The sequence below is a fragment of the Myxine glutinosa genome, chromosome 14 (genome assembly GCF_964187855.1).
Source record: "Myxine glutinosa chromosome 14, kmMyxGlut1.1, whole genome shotgun sequence".
NCBI lineage: Eukaryota > Metazoa > Chordata > Myxini > Myxiniformes > Myxinidae > Myxine > Myxine glutinosa.
Window position 1 is genome coordinate 18,844,139 of NC_136274.1, and position 14,143 is coordinate 18,858,281.

The 14,143-nt window shown below is 47.7% G+C and overlaps 1 protein-coding gene across 10 annotated transcripts in view; it reads right to left on the minus strand.

Moving 5' to 3' along the window:
* LOC137439459 (multidrug and toxin extrusion protein 1-like) overlaps nucleotides 1-14,143 on the minus strand; it is a 649,989-nt gene that overhangs the window by 557,053 nt on the left and 78,793 nt on the right. The gene's annotated exons all lie outside the window — the stretch shown is intronic.

A 14,143-nucleotide genomic window follows, 5' to 3' on the forward strand; every position in this document is an offset into this window, starting at 1 on the left:
TCACTTATCTGAAGGGAATATTAAGAGAGGGGGAGGGAGAGAGAGCAGGTGAGAGGGGAGAGAAAGGAGGGGATGGGGGAGATGATGAGGCCTTGAAGGGATGAGGGAGGGTGGAGAGGAGCAGGGAAGTGGAGGGAACAAGAGAGGAGATGGGAGTGGAACTAGAATCAAATTTGTGAATTTGATTTATTTTTTCTTCCTAACTCTGGATATTTCCTCCAAGTAGTACCCAGGCATGGCTGTGGCAGCCTTCATAGCGATCCTGCTGGTGATTTTTTTTTGTTGCACTCAATAAAGTTGTACTTTGGGCACATTTCTTAATCTTTTCTTCTCTTGATATAATTGTTGGAACAGTAGAAAAAATTAAGTTTAATGCTTTGGCAATATGGAGGAGAAAGGACAACCCTGCTTAAAGCTGAGTTATAAGATAAACAGTTAGTTATAAAAATCGGTTAGTAATAAAATTAAGTTAGTAAAAGTAAAAAAGTTAGTAAATTTTTTTACAGATTTCACTCTATATTTTCGCATTATTTAGTCCTCGAGATCTGATCCTACAACCTGAACCAAGATTTTTATTATATTGTTACATTTGTAGGGGGTAGGCAATGATTACTTTAGTACAGGTAGAATGTGTAGGTAATATGCTCCGAATGTCGTGTAGCCATCTTGATGTAAATAAGTCAGCTCTGGGTGTTCGGATTAAGTGTTACGTGTGGCCATAAGGAGGGTAGCTCTTGTGTTAATTAGCGAGGGATTAGGGGTAATTAATCCCCTGTGTGTCATTACCTTCGCAAAAGCGGAAGGTTATGTTTTGATCGCTGTGTATTTATTTGTATGTCTGTGTGTGTGTATGTTAATCGCATAACTCAAAAATTATTCAACCGAATTGCATGAAATTTGGTGGGATGATTGGTTATTATACGGGACACATTTGATTAGATTTTGGGAAACAGATTTGCTCAAATTCTGACTATTTTTAACTCGATCGTATTTCACTCAAAGTTATGAGCGACTGAAGAAGAAGATGTCCATCCAGGACGTCATCACTATAACGCGATCTCCCACGATCATTTCAACCTCAAAAAAAATTATAATTGCAGATTTGACAATAGATGAGGCATATTAACAAACGAATGAAACAGATTTGCTCAAATTCTGACTATTTTTAACTCGATCGTATTTCACTCAAAGTTATGCGCGACTGAAGAAGAAGATGTCCATCCAGGACGTCATCACTATAACGCAATCTCCCGCGATCATTTCAACCTCAAAAATTTTATTTTGGCAACAAAAGTAGCTGCGGCGAAGGTATGCGCTCTACCGAGTGCCCGTTCTAGTTACCTCTGTTATCTATGCCTGCGTTCCTTATGACACCGCACTACACACTTAGCCAGAATCCCGCATCTAAACACACTAATTAAGCTCACTAATTAAATAAAAACTAACCGGAAGTCATGCATCAAGCACTACCGCTGATTACCCCGACGTGGTGAGGACACAGGACAGGCAAGGCCAAGAGCCACGCCCCGAAGAGCAGTGATTGGTCGGGGCTTTGATTGACAAGCACTGGTAGAGGTGGCACGCACTGGTTGGATGAGATAGGGACAGCGGGAGATGACGAGAGAGTGGCACATAAAAAGGACTTGGAACGGCCGACATCTTTTTTCTCTCTGGTGTCTGGGCATTGAGAGCTAACGTTCCCTCTTGCACCTTGTCATTCCAAAAGCGATATTGGACGGTTGTGCTTTGCTCTCTGCACAGGGAGGCTTCATCGTGAGCGGACGTGTTCTGGCATCGGGCTGGTGGTCATGAGGCGGAAGAGCTGCGTAAGGAGAGCTGCGGTTTCCCCCCAAGCAAGAACAATGAGCTGTGTGAAAACTCCTGTTCGCTTCGCGTGTGAGGCCCAGAGTAAAGGGACGCACAGTTCGGCCTTTTTCCTGCCAACATCAGAGCCACATCCGGATTGTAGAGGGGGGGCCTGGACGATTCTTGACGAGAAACCCCGGCCAAGTTGAGCTAAGTGCCACTAAATAATCACACATTTATTTTCGAGTTATTTTATCCTTCGTCTCTTTTCGAGTCTGTTTGTGGGAGCACTCCGAATTAGGAATTTAGTTATCGTGCATTTCTTTGTTACCGGCATTTCTTTTAACTAGGGCATGCCCGTACTATATCTATATCTAAAATTATATCCCCCCCTCTATTTACATGAAATGGTTTGGTCCATGAAATGTTTTGGTCCATTCGCAACGCCAAAGCGAACGGCGAACGCTTTACATGAAATGGTTTGGTCCATGAAATGTTTTGGTCCATTCGCAACGCCAAAGCGAACGGCGAACGGCTTGCGAGTACAGTGACAATCCCCCCGGGGTCCCCCCCTCTATTTATATCCCCCCTCTATCGAGAAATTATTATTTTCTCCGGAAGAAATCGAATTACGTACCGTAATGGCGCACGCGCTGGGCTCAGCATCAGCTCGCTCTCACATCGGCCACGCCTACGCAATAACGCGTTCTGTGATTGGATGCCGGAAGTGCAGTCCTCACTGTCCGGAAGGTCGTATATCGCAGTTACGATGAATCGCAAATTCGTTTTTATTAGTTTTATTATTAGTTTTAAAACATAGTTTAACGCCAACATAGCGCCAACATAGTTTGCAAACGTGAAATAAATTAATACGCTCTCAAATGTGCCATCCGAGGCAGAGTGTGTTCGCCACGTTCGGCACACGCGATAGCTCGCTGCTCTCTGATTGGTTGAATCGTTTTTTGGACATAGCTCGGTAAGTAATTGTCCGATTAATATGAAACCTTGAAAAGGCACATCCTCGGGTCCCCAGCAATATACCTGGCAAGTTTCAAGTATATCGGACCCGTGGTTGTCGAGAAACAGCGGTCACAGACAAACATACACACATACACACATACACACATACAAACACACATACACACAGAGATTAATGGAATTATAGATAGATGAAGCCAGCATTTATTTTTGTACAGCAAATCCTGAGTCAGTTCGCATTAATTATTACAGGGTGAAGAGTGCCGGTGGGATCCGTGAAGGTAAGGCAGTGATCCGGTTCCCCCCCCCCCCTCTTGCCCCCACGAGTATCCTCCACTATAATTTTGACTGAACCCCTCGGAGTAAACAGCTTGCTCGGCAATCCGTTTCCTTGGACAGTTCTAATTGCCAGGAACACGACAATATACTTCAATTAGTTTGTGAGAGTAGATGCTGTTTTCAAGGCAAGGCACGTTTGACTTGGCCGAAACAAAAATAACCCAGCAATCTGACGGAGGGCTGAGCAACATGGCACATCGCCATTTTGGTGTCAAAGCTTATTTTGTTTTTTTTACCCTGCGCTCGCAAGGTGAAAAGCAGGGTTAGCATTCGGTAGCGTCTATACGTGCGTGTCTGCATTTTTAAAATTCATTTTCTCGGAAACCGTTGGTCCGATTGACACAAAATTTTACGATTTGGTAAAATTGCGTGCCTGGAGAATTTTTTTTCATAATTATGACGTCATAGACCATTTGGTACGGACACCATCTTGGAAAAACGTTATGCCTCCATATCTCCGAAACCACTCAATGGAAAAAGTTAAACAAAGCTCATTGTCAAGTACTTCCCACGGGGAATAATATATGTTAATGATGATGCCAACGGTGCCTTCATTATGATGTCATAATTTGACAAGTACGACAAAAAAAATTCTCTGCAACTGTTAGTCCGATGGACACTAAATTTTGACCAGAGGAGCACCTCCTCCTGTACAATTTTTTAAATCATAATTATGATGTCATACATCACGTGGTATAGGCGCCATCTTGGAAAAACCGAAAAACGTTGCATGTCTATTTCCAAAACCATTCCATGGAAAAAATTGAAACGTGGATCATTGTAAAGAACTCCACATGGGGAATAAGTGTTGTTAACGATGACGTTGTTCATGCCTTAATTATGATGTCATAATTCGACAGGGACAACACTTAGTCTGATCAGTTTGAGATTTTTTTGAGTGTGATCTACACAATTATATTAGAGAATGTAAATTTATGATGTCATCTCTCACATGATCTGGCAACCATAACCCTTCAAACTATCCAAACTACCAGCCATAACCCTGGCTATCAAAGAAAAAAAACCCTTCAATAAAAAAAGGGTTGGCTAGCACCAAGTTGACTGCGCAGCATAAGTATTCTATGAATACCATCTAGTTGTGATAAGCATCCACTAAATTATCTTTAGCGTGTTTAAACACACCCAAACATCCAGTTTTCATTCATGTACTCCCTTAGAGTTCGCTCAATATGCATGCAGTTTCGGCTGCTAGATTTCATAGTTTTGCAGTTATGGAAGACACGCACACATTGCCTTTAATTTATTATAGATTACAATGTAACAGTAGTGCTGCCACTTGAATGTACTTGGCCAAACGTTTCTGAATGATCTTTCTGTGACCCTATTGCTAATGATTCGCAGCGTCTGGTGAAGTCCATTGAACCAACAGTTTCTGCTGTGACAAGGAGCAATGAACTTAATCTCGAAAGCCAGGAACAACCTACAGAAGATCTCTATCCCCACAACTCTGGAGGAGTACCTGGATAATGCATCTCACCAAATGCCTCTTTAATGAATATGATTGTATTTTTAAAGCGTATTTTCCAGGTTGAGTTGGAAATAAAACAATCAGATCAATCAATTGTCCTCTATGTTAAGTTATTCATGTATGAGGGGCATTCAAAACATTCTACGAATGAGATAATCACAATAGCACTCTTTTAACCGATTCGTAAAGGGACAGGAGCGGGTGTCGGCGTGTGTGTGTGTGTGTGTGTGTGTGTGTGTGTGTGTGTGTGTGTGTGTGTGTGTGTGTGTGTGTGTGTGTGTGTGTGTGTGTGTGTGTGTGTGTGTGTGTGTGTGTGTGTGTGTGTGTGTGTGATGTTGTAGACGGTCTCTCTCTCTAGGTTATACACTTTTCTTATCTCCACTGCTTATGAAAGAGGTTTTAATTGTTTTTCTACGAGTGAGTGATTTCTGCTCGTTCACATTTAAATTAATTGATAGTAATGATTAAACAGGTTAACTTTGAGATACATGAACCATTACCAATGTATTTTTCCTGATATATATACAGGATATATATATATATATACTGTATATACATATTGTCGCGTAACCGTGGTTAACACCACAGTTACGGATGACCGATTTGCGAGACTTTAACTCCCGAGGCGAACACTCAATGGCGGACTCAAGTTCAACACCAACGCGCGGAATGGCGGGACGCAGCGAAGGCTCCGCAACCTTATCTATTAAAATCAAACACCCAGGAAAACTGCGTTCAGATATTATGTACAAAAAGTAATATAAGGGTTTATTAGGAAAAGTAAAGCCAGTGAAAAAGCCCGCCGGTAAATCTAATAACTCTAATCGGGACGTCCCCACACGACAGACAGCAAACACAAACGAGGGAGATTAATTACGAAAATAACACGTCTTGTAAAATGTACACAAGGAGCTCGGCTTATCTGTCTTTGTCGTCTTGTATTGTTTGCCGTCCACCCCGGCACCGCTCGGCCCCGATGCACCCACGAGTGACGAGGCCTTGCTCCACCAGGCTCCGATCCTCTCGCCGCCCACCAGGTCCGTGCACCACGCTCCAAAGCACCCAACGCAAGCCAGCAGCTTCACACGAGGTCGATCCCCACACAAAGCACGAAGACAGGACCGGAGAGAACGCAGGTGTGACTGCACGTCTCGTCCTTCCAACTCGCTTCTCAATTGCTCACTGCCAAGCTCGAACTCGACTGCGACTGCCCGAAATGGCGTGTCCTCTCCAACTCCAACTGGCGAACTAACTCCGTGTGACTTGCGACTCAACTCTCTGGTGCCTGCCTGCGTCTGCGTTTGCCACGAACTCAACTCAACTCCTGAAATGGCGTCCGACCGTCGCCTATATTGGTCGCCGATGACGTCACATTGGCGCACTCCTCAGCCAATCAAAGCCTCCCGCGACTCCTGACATCTCCCCCGTTACGCGACCCTGCGGTCACGGCATAACACGTGCCGGCCAGGTTTGTAGGCCTTTGGAGGTGTACACGGTGGCGGCCAATTATGGCGGTGTTTTTGACCTGGTTTCCTGTCAATTTAATACGAAGTCCTTGTCAGGGAAAGGGAATTATTTAATGTTGCGCTAAGGACCTAACTAATGTTTATGTGGTTTGCAGTGCCATAAAGGACAAAGGTTTGATTACTAGGTGATACTCACAGGGGCGTTACCTTTAATCCCTCACTATTTAACACTCGAATCTCCAGGTCGATCCACAATCATACATCTTACCCCGACAAACGCCTAAACATCAAGAACTTATTACATGTAGAGTCCCTGTCACGACAGCCGAATACCTACCTATTCAGATCTACCTAGCTCTAGATGTTGCATTACCAAATTCATAACACAGCCCCCCCCCCTGGAACCGTAGCTCCTGCAAGGTTCACCGCAGGGCTACCATTCCAGCCTTAACACTTACTGTCACACACTCAATTAACCTATGAAATAAATCAGGAAGGGCTGTGGGAAGTGAGTCGGACTACCTACCTACACTTCCTTAACATGCTGAACCCCTTAACCATCATGCAAGTATGTACATTTTCTTCGTTGTTCCTGTGGAGGGAGGAAACAACAACACACAACACTAACTTAACCACAAAACTTAACCATCTTTCCAAAACTCAAAACTCTAACCTTTGTACATACCCCGGTCTACAGACCGCATCCCCCGGTGGATGCCACAAGACTCAACCTTACCTGCGGGGCCATCCCCAATGCATCCCACTAAATTTCCACGGGCCCTGTCCAGATGTTACAGGTGAGTGACACGGCTCGGTGGATTTCGCCCACATTCATGCAACACAGACCCCTTAACCACTCATTCTCATTCCATAGGTCATCAAGGCATTGCAAAAATCAACAAAGCACTTATTCCCAATACACCCCCTGCAGGACCATGGCATTGATGTCATTCACGTGTGTGTGCATTCCTCAACTAGGCAGCGGGGAGGTACCGCACAAAAGATGGTGGGGGCGCATCAGGCTGTGGTGCCCGCAGTCCCAAAAACAAGTCAACCGACTTACAAATTCATTGCCCCCCCCCCCCCCTTTACCTCTTGGCCCCATGACAGCCCAACAGCCCCTTTCCGCCGTTACCTCGCCGGTGAGGGTCTCCACACACACCAGGCTCCTTTGCCTCCTGCTTTCGCGCAGCAACACGGGTCACCGGGGGACTTCCTCACCCCGCGGCGCCCAACCAGACCCTCCACCGACGAGCTCCAATTTCCAGTTACCACCGGCTGCCAGGGGTAATTGCCGCAGAGGGGGGCCCGCAGGCATCGCTCCTCAGAGCTTGCTCTGTACCTGCGGACACACACACCTTCCCCACCCACAAGACCCCAAAACACACTTCCTCCCCCACTGCCATTCAATTCTCCACACAACTCAGCACAATTCAGTACAATTCCATAGATGGTGTAAAAGGTGTTACAAGGCTTGCCATGGCCTGCTACATGTGAAATTCCCCCAGTTCACATTTAAACCATCACATCTTCCCAAAAGCACATTTCCAAAAGCACAATTATCACCCCTCATTATCTCCAATAATCATCACACACTCTCCAGGTTCCACTCTCACGACCACATCAAAACACGTAACCACAATACAAAAACATACGCCACCCACAAGACACTGTGGCTCCCATTCCATCCCCTCACCGGCCATGTCATCACTCTCACCCGCCTCCCAACTCCAATTTACATGTCCCCAATTTCCCAAAGCAAATCCTGAAGCCTGGGACAGTACTCCTCAAAACACTCACCTCAAGTTCAGGTAGTTGCAGGTTGGTCAGGTTCAAAGTGCAATCCACCCATACAATTCCCAAAATTTCACATTGGGCCTACCAAATCCTTCCAAATTTCTCTTTTGTCCCCACTACACTGGCAGGTATGTGGATCCGCATCCAACGGTGATCATCACTACACAACTACCTATGGCCACGACAGCTCTGCACCTCTACCGTGCAAGGGTCACCGGGACAAGGTGAGCAGTCAAAACGCCAACATGGCCCATGAGTGTCCATAAGGGTGCGACCCACCATCCATCCTTCGGCCCCCCTGCGAGGAACACAGCTGCAGCAGCCCCAGCTGGCCAATGTGGTGAGCACTTGCTGCCACAACACACACTACCGCACACACAACCTCGGCCCTGGGGGGCACGGTCGCAGTGCGTGGCATCCCTACAGCCACGTCCCCTGCACCTCCCCATCATCCCCCAGTCCGACTACAGAACTGCAGCCCCCCAGTGCTCACCCACACTTGACCACACCAAGGTCCAGTCAACAGCCATGCTCCACCAGGAGACCCACCCAGAAGACATGGTCCACACACCTCGGACACGCACAGCACCACGTTGACCCTCAGGCTACACAACTACATCCCCATCATCCCGCGTCCCAAATATCAGCACAGTTGCCCCCGCAACCAGTTGAAAGCTGTGTCTTGCTACCCTATTAATTTCATCACAGCCTCCAACACTTTGGTCTACACACCTGGATCAATAATGGCGTCACTGTACAGTGTCCACCATGGCATTTCAAAATCCACCCTTAAATTTGCATCTAACCCACAGATTACCCATGCCAACCATTTGTCACATTTCACTCACCTCACCAAAGAAGGATGCTTTGCCATACACATGCCAGCCGAGCATGGCCCATATGCTCGGCTCGTTACACATCTCCCGATTCACATCCCCATGGCTCTCTTCCCAACCCGAGAGTCCATAAATCACAACGGAGCATCTGTGGAAGGTCACTCACACCATCACGTTCCACAGATGCCCCAATGGTTGTCCGGCAGGCTATCTCCATCCCTGTCCATTCGGTTTGACCCGCGTCCATCGACCAACACGGCATGGCAGGTCATCACATGCCAGTTGTCCCAAAGTCTCAGGGAGAGGGTGTCAGGCCGCATGCCCGGGTGGTCACCACATCAGTCCCAACCTGGCCATCTGCGGTGCCACCACCAAAGCGCGACCCACAACACCTCCCCCTAGTGGTCCTCAATATTTGCCATCCCAGGCTTGAGAAACCACCTCGGACCTCCCTGGAGGTCTTAACCCCCACCAGGGTCCGGTGACCCTGCCGGCCCGAGCCACCAGCTCGGACGGCGCCCCGACGGACAAGGGACGCCACACTCCACCAGACCCCCCGTGGGACCCAGGTCGTACCTCGACACCCAAGGCTGGACCCCACGTCCAAATCTCGCCATCACAGCCCCCCAGCTGGCCGGCATACCCAAATTTTGAAAGGGGCAACTTTTGCCCGAGGCCATCACCCATGACCTCTCCATGTCCAAATCCCGCAGCCCGGGGACCAATCCCCACCATGGCTGCTCCAAATCAATTTCCCATTGTAATTTTATTTTACATTTTATTTTACAAATTTTCATTCCCATTGCCAACCCGCAGCTGCAGGGAACAACCTCTACCACCGGTTGTTCTGCCCCTCCCTGCAGTTGATCCAAATTCCCTACAGGGACCAATCTCCAGAAGCTCTATCTCCCGATCCTCCAAGATCCAAATCCAGCCCGGAGCCAACACACTCCCCCAACTGGTTGTCCAATTTTGGAGCCTCTGTTTCCAAATAGCAGTGTACAGTGAGCGTCCCCTCGGTCATTCCAACCACCTCCTTGGACCAACTCACCTCTTCCCCCAGACTCCTTTGGGCCTGAACAAGCTCTACCTCCATGGGACTGTCACAGGTCTCCAGCCGCTGGATCAAATCATCCTCATCATTACAAATCATTCCTGGCCCCGCCAGGCTTTGATCAATATCCCCAATAAATACCTGGTCCGGCTCCATTGCACGGACCCCCAAAAACTCTACCCCCTCTTGCTCCGCACCACCGCCCTGGTGCTGCACAATTCCAAATTCATCCCCCGGTTGGGGTGTTGTGACATCCACACGGTCCCGATAAACAACCAGGCCAGAATGTGGGAAACATTCCCCATTACAACTCTCACATTCCAAATTTCCTTCCCCGCTCACCTGTGGACACTCCACGTTTACCTGCAGGCATTCCCCATCTACCTGTACACATTCCCCATCCACCTGTGGACATTCCCCATCCACCTCTGCACCTGCAGTCTCCCTATTTACTTCAATTTCGCTCTTTCACGAGCCTCGACCTTGTATACAAAAAAAAAAAAAAATTGCCATTCCCTGTGCAATTCCCAATTTTGCCATTCCCGGCTCCTGAGCCCCGTGCACATCTGCATGGGCCGTACTCTCTCCTGTTCCCAATCTAGCTTCCCCCCGTTCCGATTCAATTTTTGCCACCTTTGGCTTCTCCTGTGCCCCCATTTGAGTTTCTACTTTACCCTCAAATTTCCCCAGTCTGTCCGTAATTTGGTTTTGCACTCTCCCTTCTATGCCATCAATTCGTTCCCCCAGCTGCTGTGCCATTTCCCCAATTTTTCCTTCCAATTGTTCATTCCTTTCCTTTATTTCATTCCTCCATTCCTTCCCCTGGGACTCCATTTTATTTTCCAACCCACTTTTCATTTCTCCCATTTGTTCCTCCAATCGATCACTCATTCCCTTCATTCCTTCCCTACATTCCTTCCCCTGGGACTCCATTTTATTTTCCATCCCTTCAATTTTATTTTCCATCCCACTTTTCATTTCTTCCATTTTTCGAAGCAATTGACCCAACATCTGGTCGGTTGTCGGGGCCGTTCCTACTACTCCCGACTCCCCGGTGGGGGAGGGGGATAAGTTGGTGCTCGGGACGAGGGAGGTTCCAAGGCTCACCTCTGCATCTAATTCCCCTATTTCCGGCTCACTCCCGACGCTGACGGAGGCCTCGCTGCGTACTTCCATCTCGTCGACCTCCGACATCCGCTTTTCGGAAGGTCGTTCCCCGCGCGCGTATTTATTTTAATAATTCCTGAAACACAATTTAAATTTGACGAAGACGCGATATCGCGCTCCGTTTGCCCAATTGATTATCAAATTTCTCCGCCTCGACTATAAAAATTTTGCGTTCGAACGTCGGGCGCAATGTACGCCCGACCGTGTCGATGTCTCCCCGCGGACAAAAAAATTTGTCCGACCGTGTCGATGTCTCGCCGCGGACAAAAAATTTGTCCGACGGGTTCAAATCCCACTCCTGACACCACTTGTCGCGTAACCGTGGTTAACACCACAGTTACGGATGACCGATTTGCGAGACTTTAACTCCCGAGGCGAACACTCAATGGCGGACTCAAGTTCAACACCAACGCGCGGAATGGCGGGATGCAGCGAAGGCTCCGCAACCTTATCTATTAAAATCAAACACCCAGGAAAACTGCGTTCAGATATTATGTACAAAAAGTAATATAAGGGTTTATTAGGAAAAGTAAAGCCAGTGAAAAAGCCCGCCGGTAAATCTAATAACTCTAATCGGGACGTCCCCACACGACAGACAGCAAACACAAACGAGGGAGATTAATTACGAAAATAACACGTCTTGTAAAATGTACACAAGGAGCTCGGCTTATCTGTCTTTGTCGTCTTGTATTGTTTGCCGTCCACCCCGGCACCGCTCGGCCCCGATGCACCCACGAGTGACGAGGCCTTGCTCCACCAGGCTCCGATCCTCTCGCCGCCCACCAGGTCCGTGCACCACGCTCCAAAGCACCCAACGCAAGCCAGCAGCTTCACACGAGGTCGATCCCCACACAAAGCACGAAGACAGGACCGGAGAGAACGCAGGTGTGACTGCACGTCTCGTCCTTCCAACTCGCTTCTCAATTGCTCACTGCCAAGCTCGAACTCGACTGCGACTGCCCGAAATGGCGTGTCCTCTCCAACTCCAACTGGCGAACTAACTCCGTGTGACTTGCGACTCAACTCTCTGGTGCCTGCCTGCGTCTGCGTTTGCCACGAACTCAACTCAGGACCTAACTAATGTTTATGTGGTTTGCAGTGCCATAAAGGACAAAGGTTTGATTACTAGGTGATACTCACAGGGGCGTTACCTTTAATCCCTCACTATTTAACACTCGAATCTCCAGGTAGATCCACAATCATACATCTTACCCCGACAAACGCCTAAACATCAAGAACTTATTACATGTAGAGTCCCTGTCACGACAGCCGAATACCTACCTATTCAGATCTACCTAGCTCTAGATGTTGCATTACCAAATTCATAACAATATATATATATGTGTGTGTATATACAGGGTCCGGCTGGGAGGTGTGACGATTTTCAGAAAACTCATACACAGTTATTTTTAGTCGAATTTCAATTATTTTTTTTTTTAAAGACTACATAATACCATTTAATACACTGTAACAAAGACATTTTAAAAATGTAATTCATGTTTGAATTGGGTATAACAATGCAAGTGGGGGGTCTAGCGCATGCGTGATGGCTGTTGGTTACTCGTTGTTAGGCGCCATTTCAGTAGCCATGGAGCTGCGGACGATTGAACATCGCGTCTTTGTTGTTGAGACGTTTATTCAAACGGGTAGTTCGGTGGTGCTAACACAGTGCAGATTTCGTACTCACTTCAATGTTGGTCGACGTGGCGCCGTTCCGTCTCGAAACACAATATTGAAGTGGGTAAAAAACTTCAGGACAACTGGATCTGTGAGGCCGGGAGCAGCTCGGGGAGGTGATCGAACCGTTAGGACCCCGGAAAACATCGAAAGGGTTCGACAAGCTGTGGAGGCCAGCCCTCATCGGTCAGCGGTACGGCACGCTCGCGCTCTACGGATGTCAGACAGATCAGTTCGTCGAATTTTGCACTTGGACCTTCATTATCACACGTACAAAATCATGGTGGTTCAAGAACTGCAGCAGAATGATTTCGTACGGCGGTTTACGTTCGCAGAAAGAATGCTGGAACTGCTGAGGGATGCTGCTGTGCTGAGAAATGCTGGAACTTTTCCGCGCGTCTGCAAGAATGCTTGGACAAGAACGGCCGCCATTTAGATGATGTCATTTTTCAAACATGAATTACATTTTTTAAATGTCTTTGTTACAGTGTATTACATGGCATTATATATGTAGTCTTTAAAAAAAAAAAAAATTCGACTAAAAATAACTGTACGAGTTTTCTGAAAATCGTCACACCTCCCTGATGGACCCTGTATATATATATATATATATATATATATATATATATATATATATATATATATATATATATATATATATATATATATTGTTACGTGGATCCTCCCGGTAACTACCTGGTCTGGGTGACCCCCGGACCGTGGGAGGGACCCCGCCAGAAAGATATATGGTTTATACGCTTTCGTAACGCAATCAATATGAATTCCGGTCAAGAATAAACCCCACACCAAGGATCCGGAATAATCAATATTATATTCCCTGAGCAATCAACAACCATCAACAATGCACAATCAATATTACAAAGGTATAAACTCATCTACACAAACTCTAAGATGGCCATCTTATATACCTCACGTGAGCCCCACTCCTGACTCCCTCCGTGGTCAATGTCTCCCACAATGTCTCTCGTCTCCGCACACGGGCGGTTGAACGAACCCCGGGCGGACGTGCTCCAAACGTGCCGTCTCGTACCGGGGACAGCTGTTGCAGCGCACCTCCTTGCCAAGCAACGGGGCAAAACCCAGCGCGGCTTCCAACGCGCGCGAGGCCCCGAAGTGCGACCCGTACGCGTCCTTGTAGACGGGGCAAAACCAAGCGCGGTTTGCACCGCGGGCGAGGTTCAACGTGCGACCCGTACGCGTCCTTGTAGACGGGGCAAAACCAAGCGCGGTTTGCAACGCGCGCGCGGCCCAACGTGCGACCGCTTGGTTCCGGGCACGAACTCACGGGGACTTCACGTGTCAACAGGTAGTTCCGCGTCCAGGTAACTCCTCTCGCCAAACGGGTTTCGGAACGCCTCTGTTTTCCGCGCAGCGCAAGGTCGATTCCACCTTCTGTCGTCGCGGGGCGAGGAAGAAGAATCCCCGTCCTTTTCTCTCCTCGTGTCTTTTCTTCTTCCGTTTCCGGCCACTTCCGTTTCCGGCCACTTCCGTTTCCGGCCACTCCCTCCGAAGG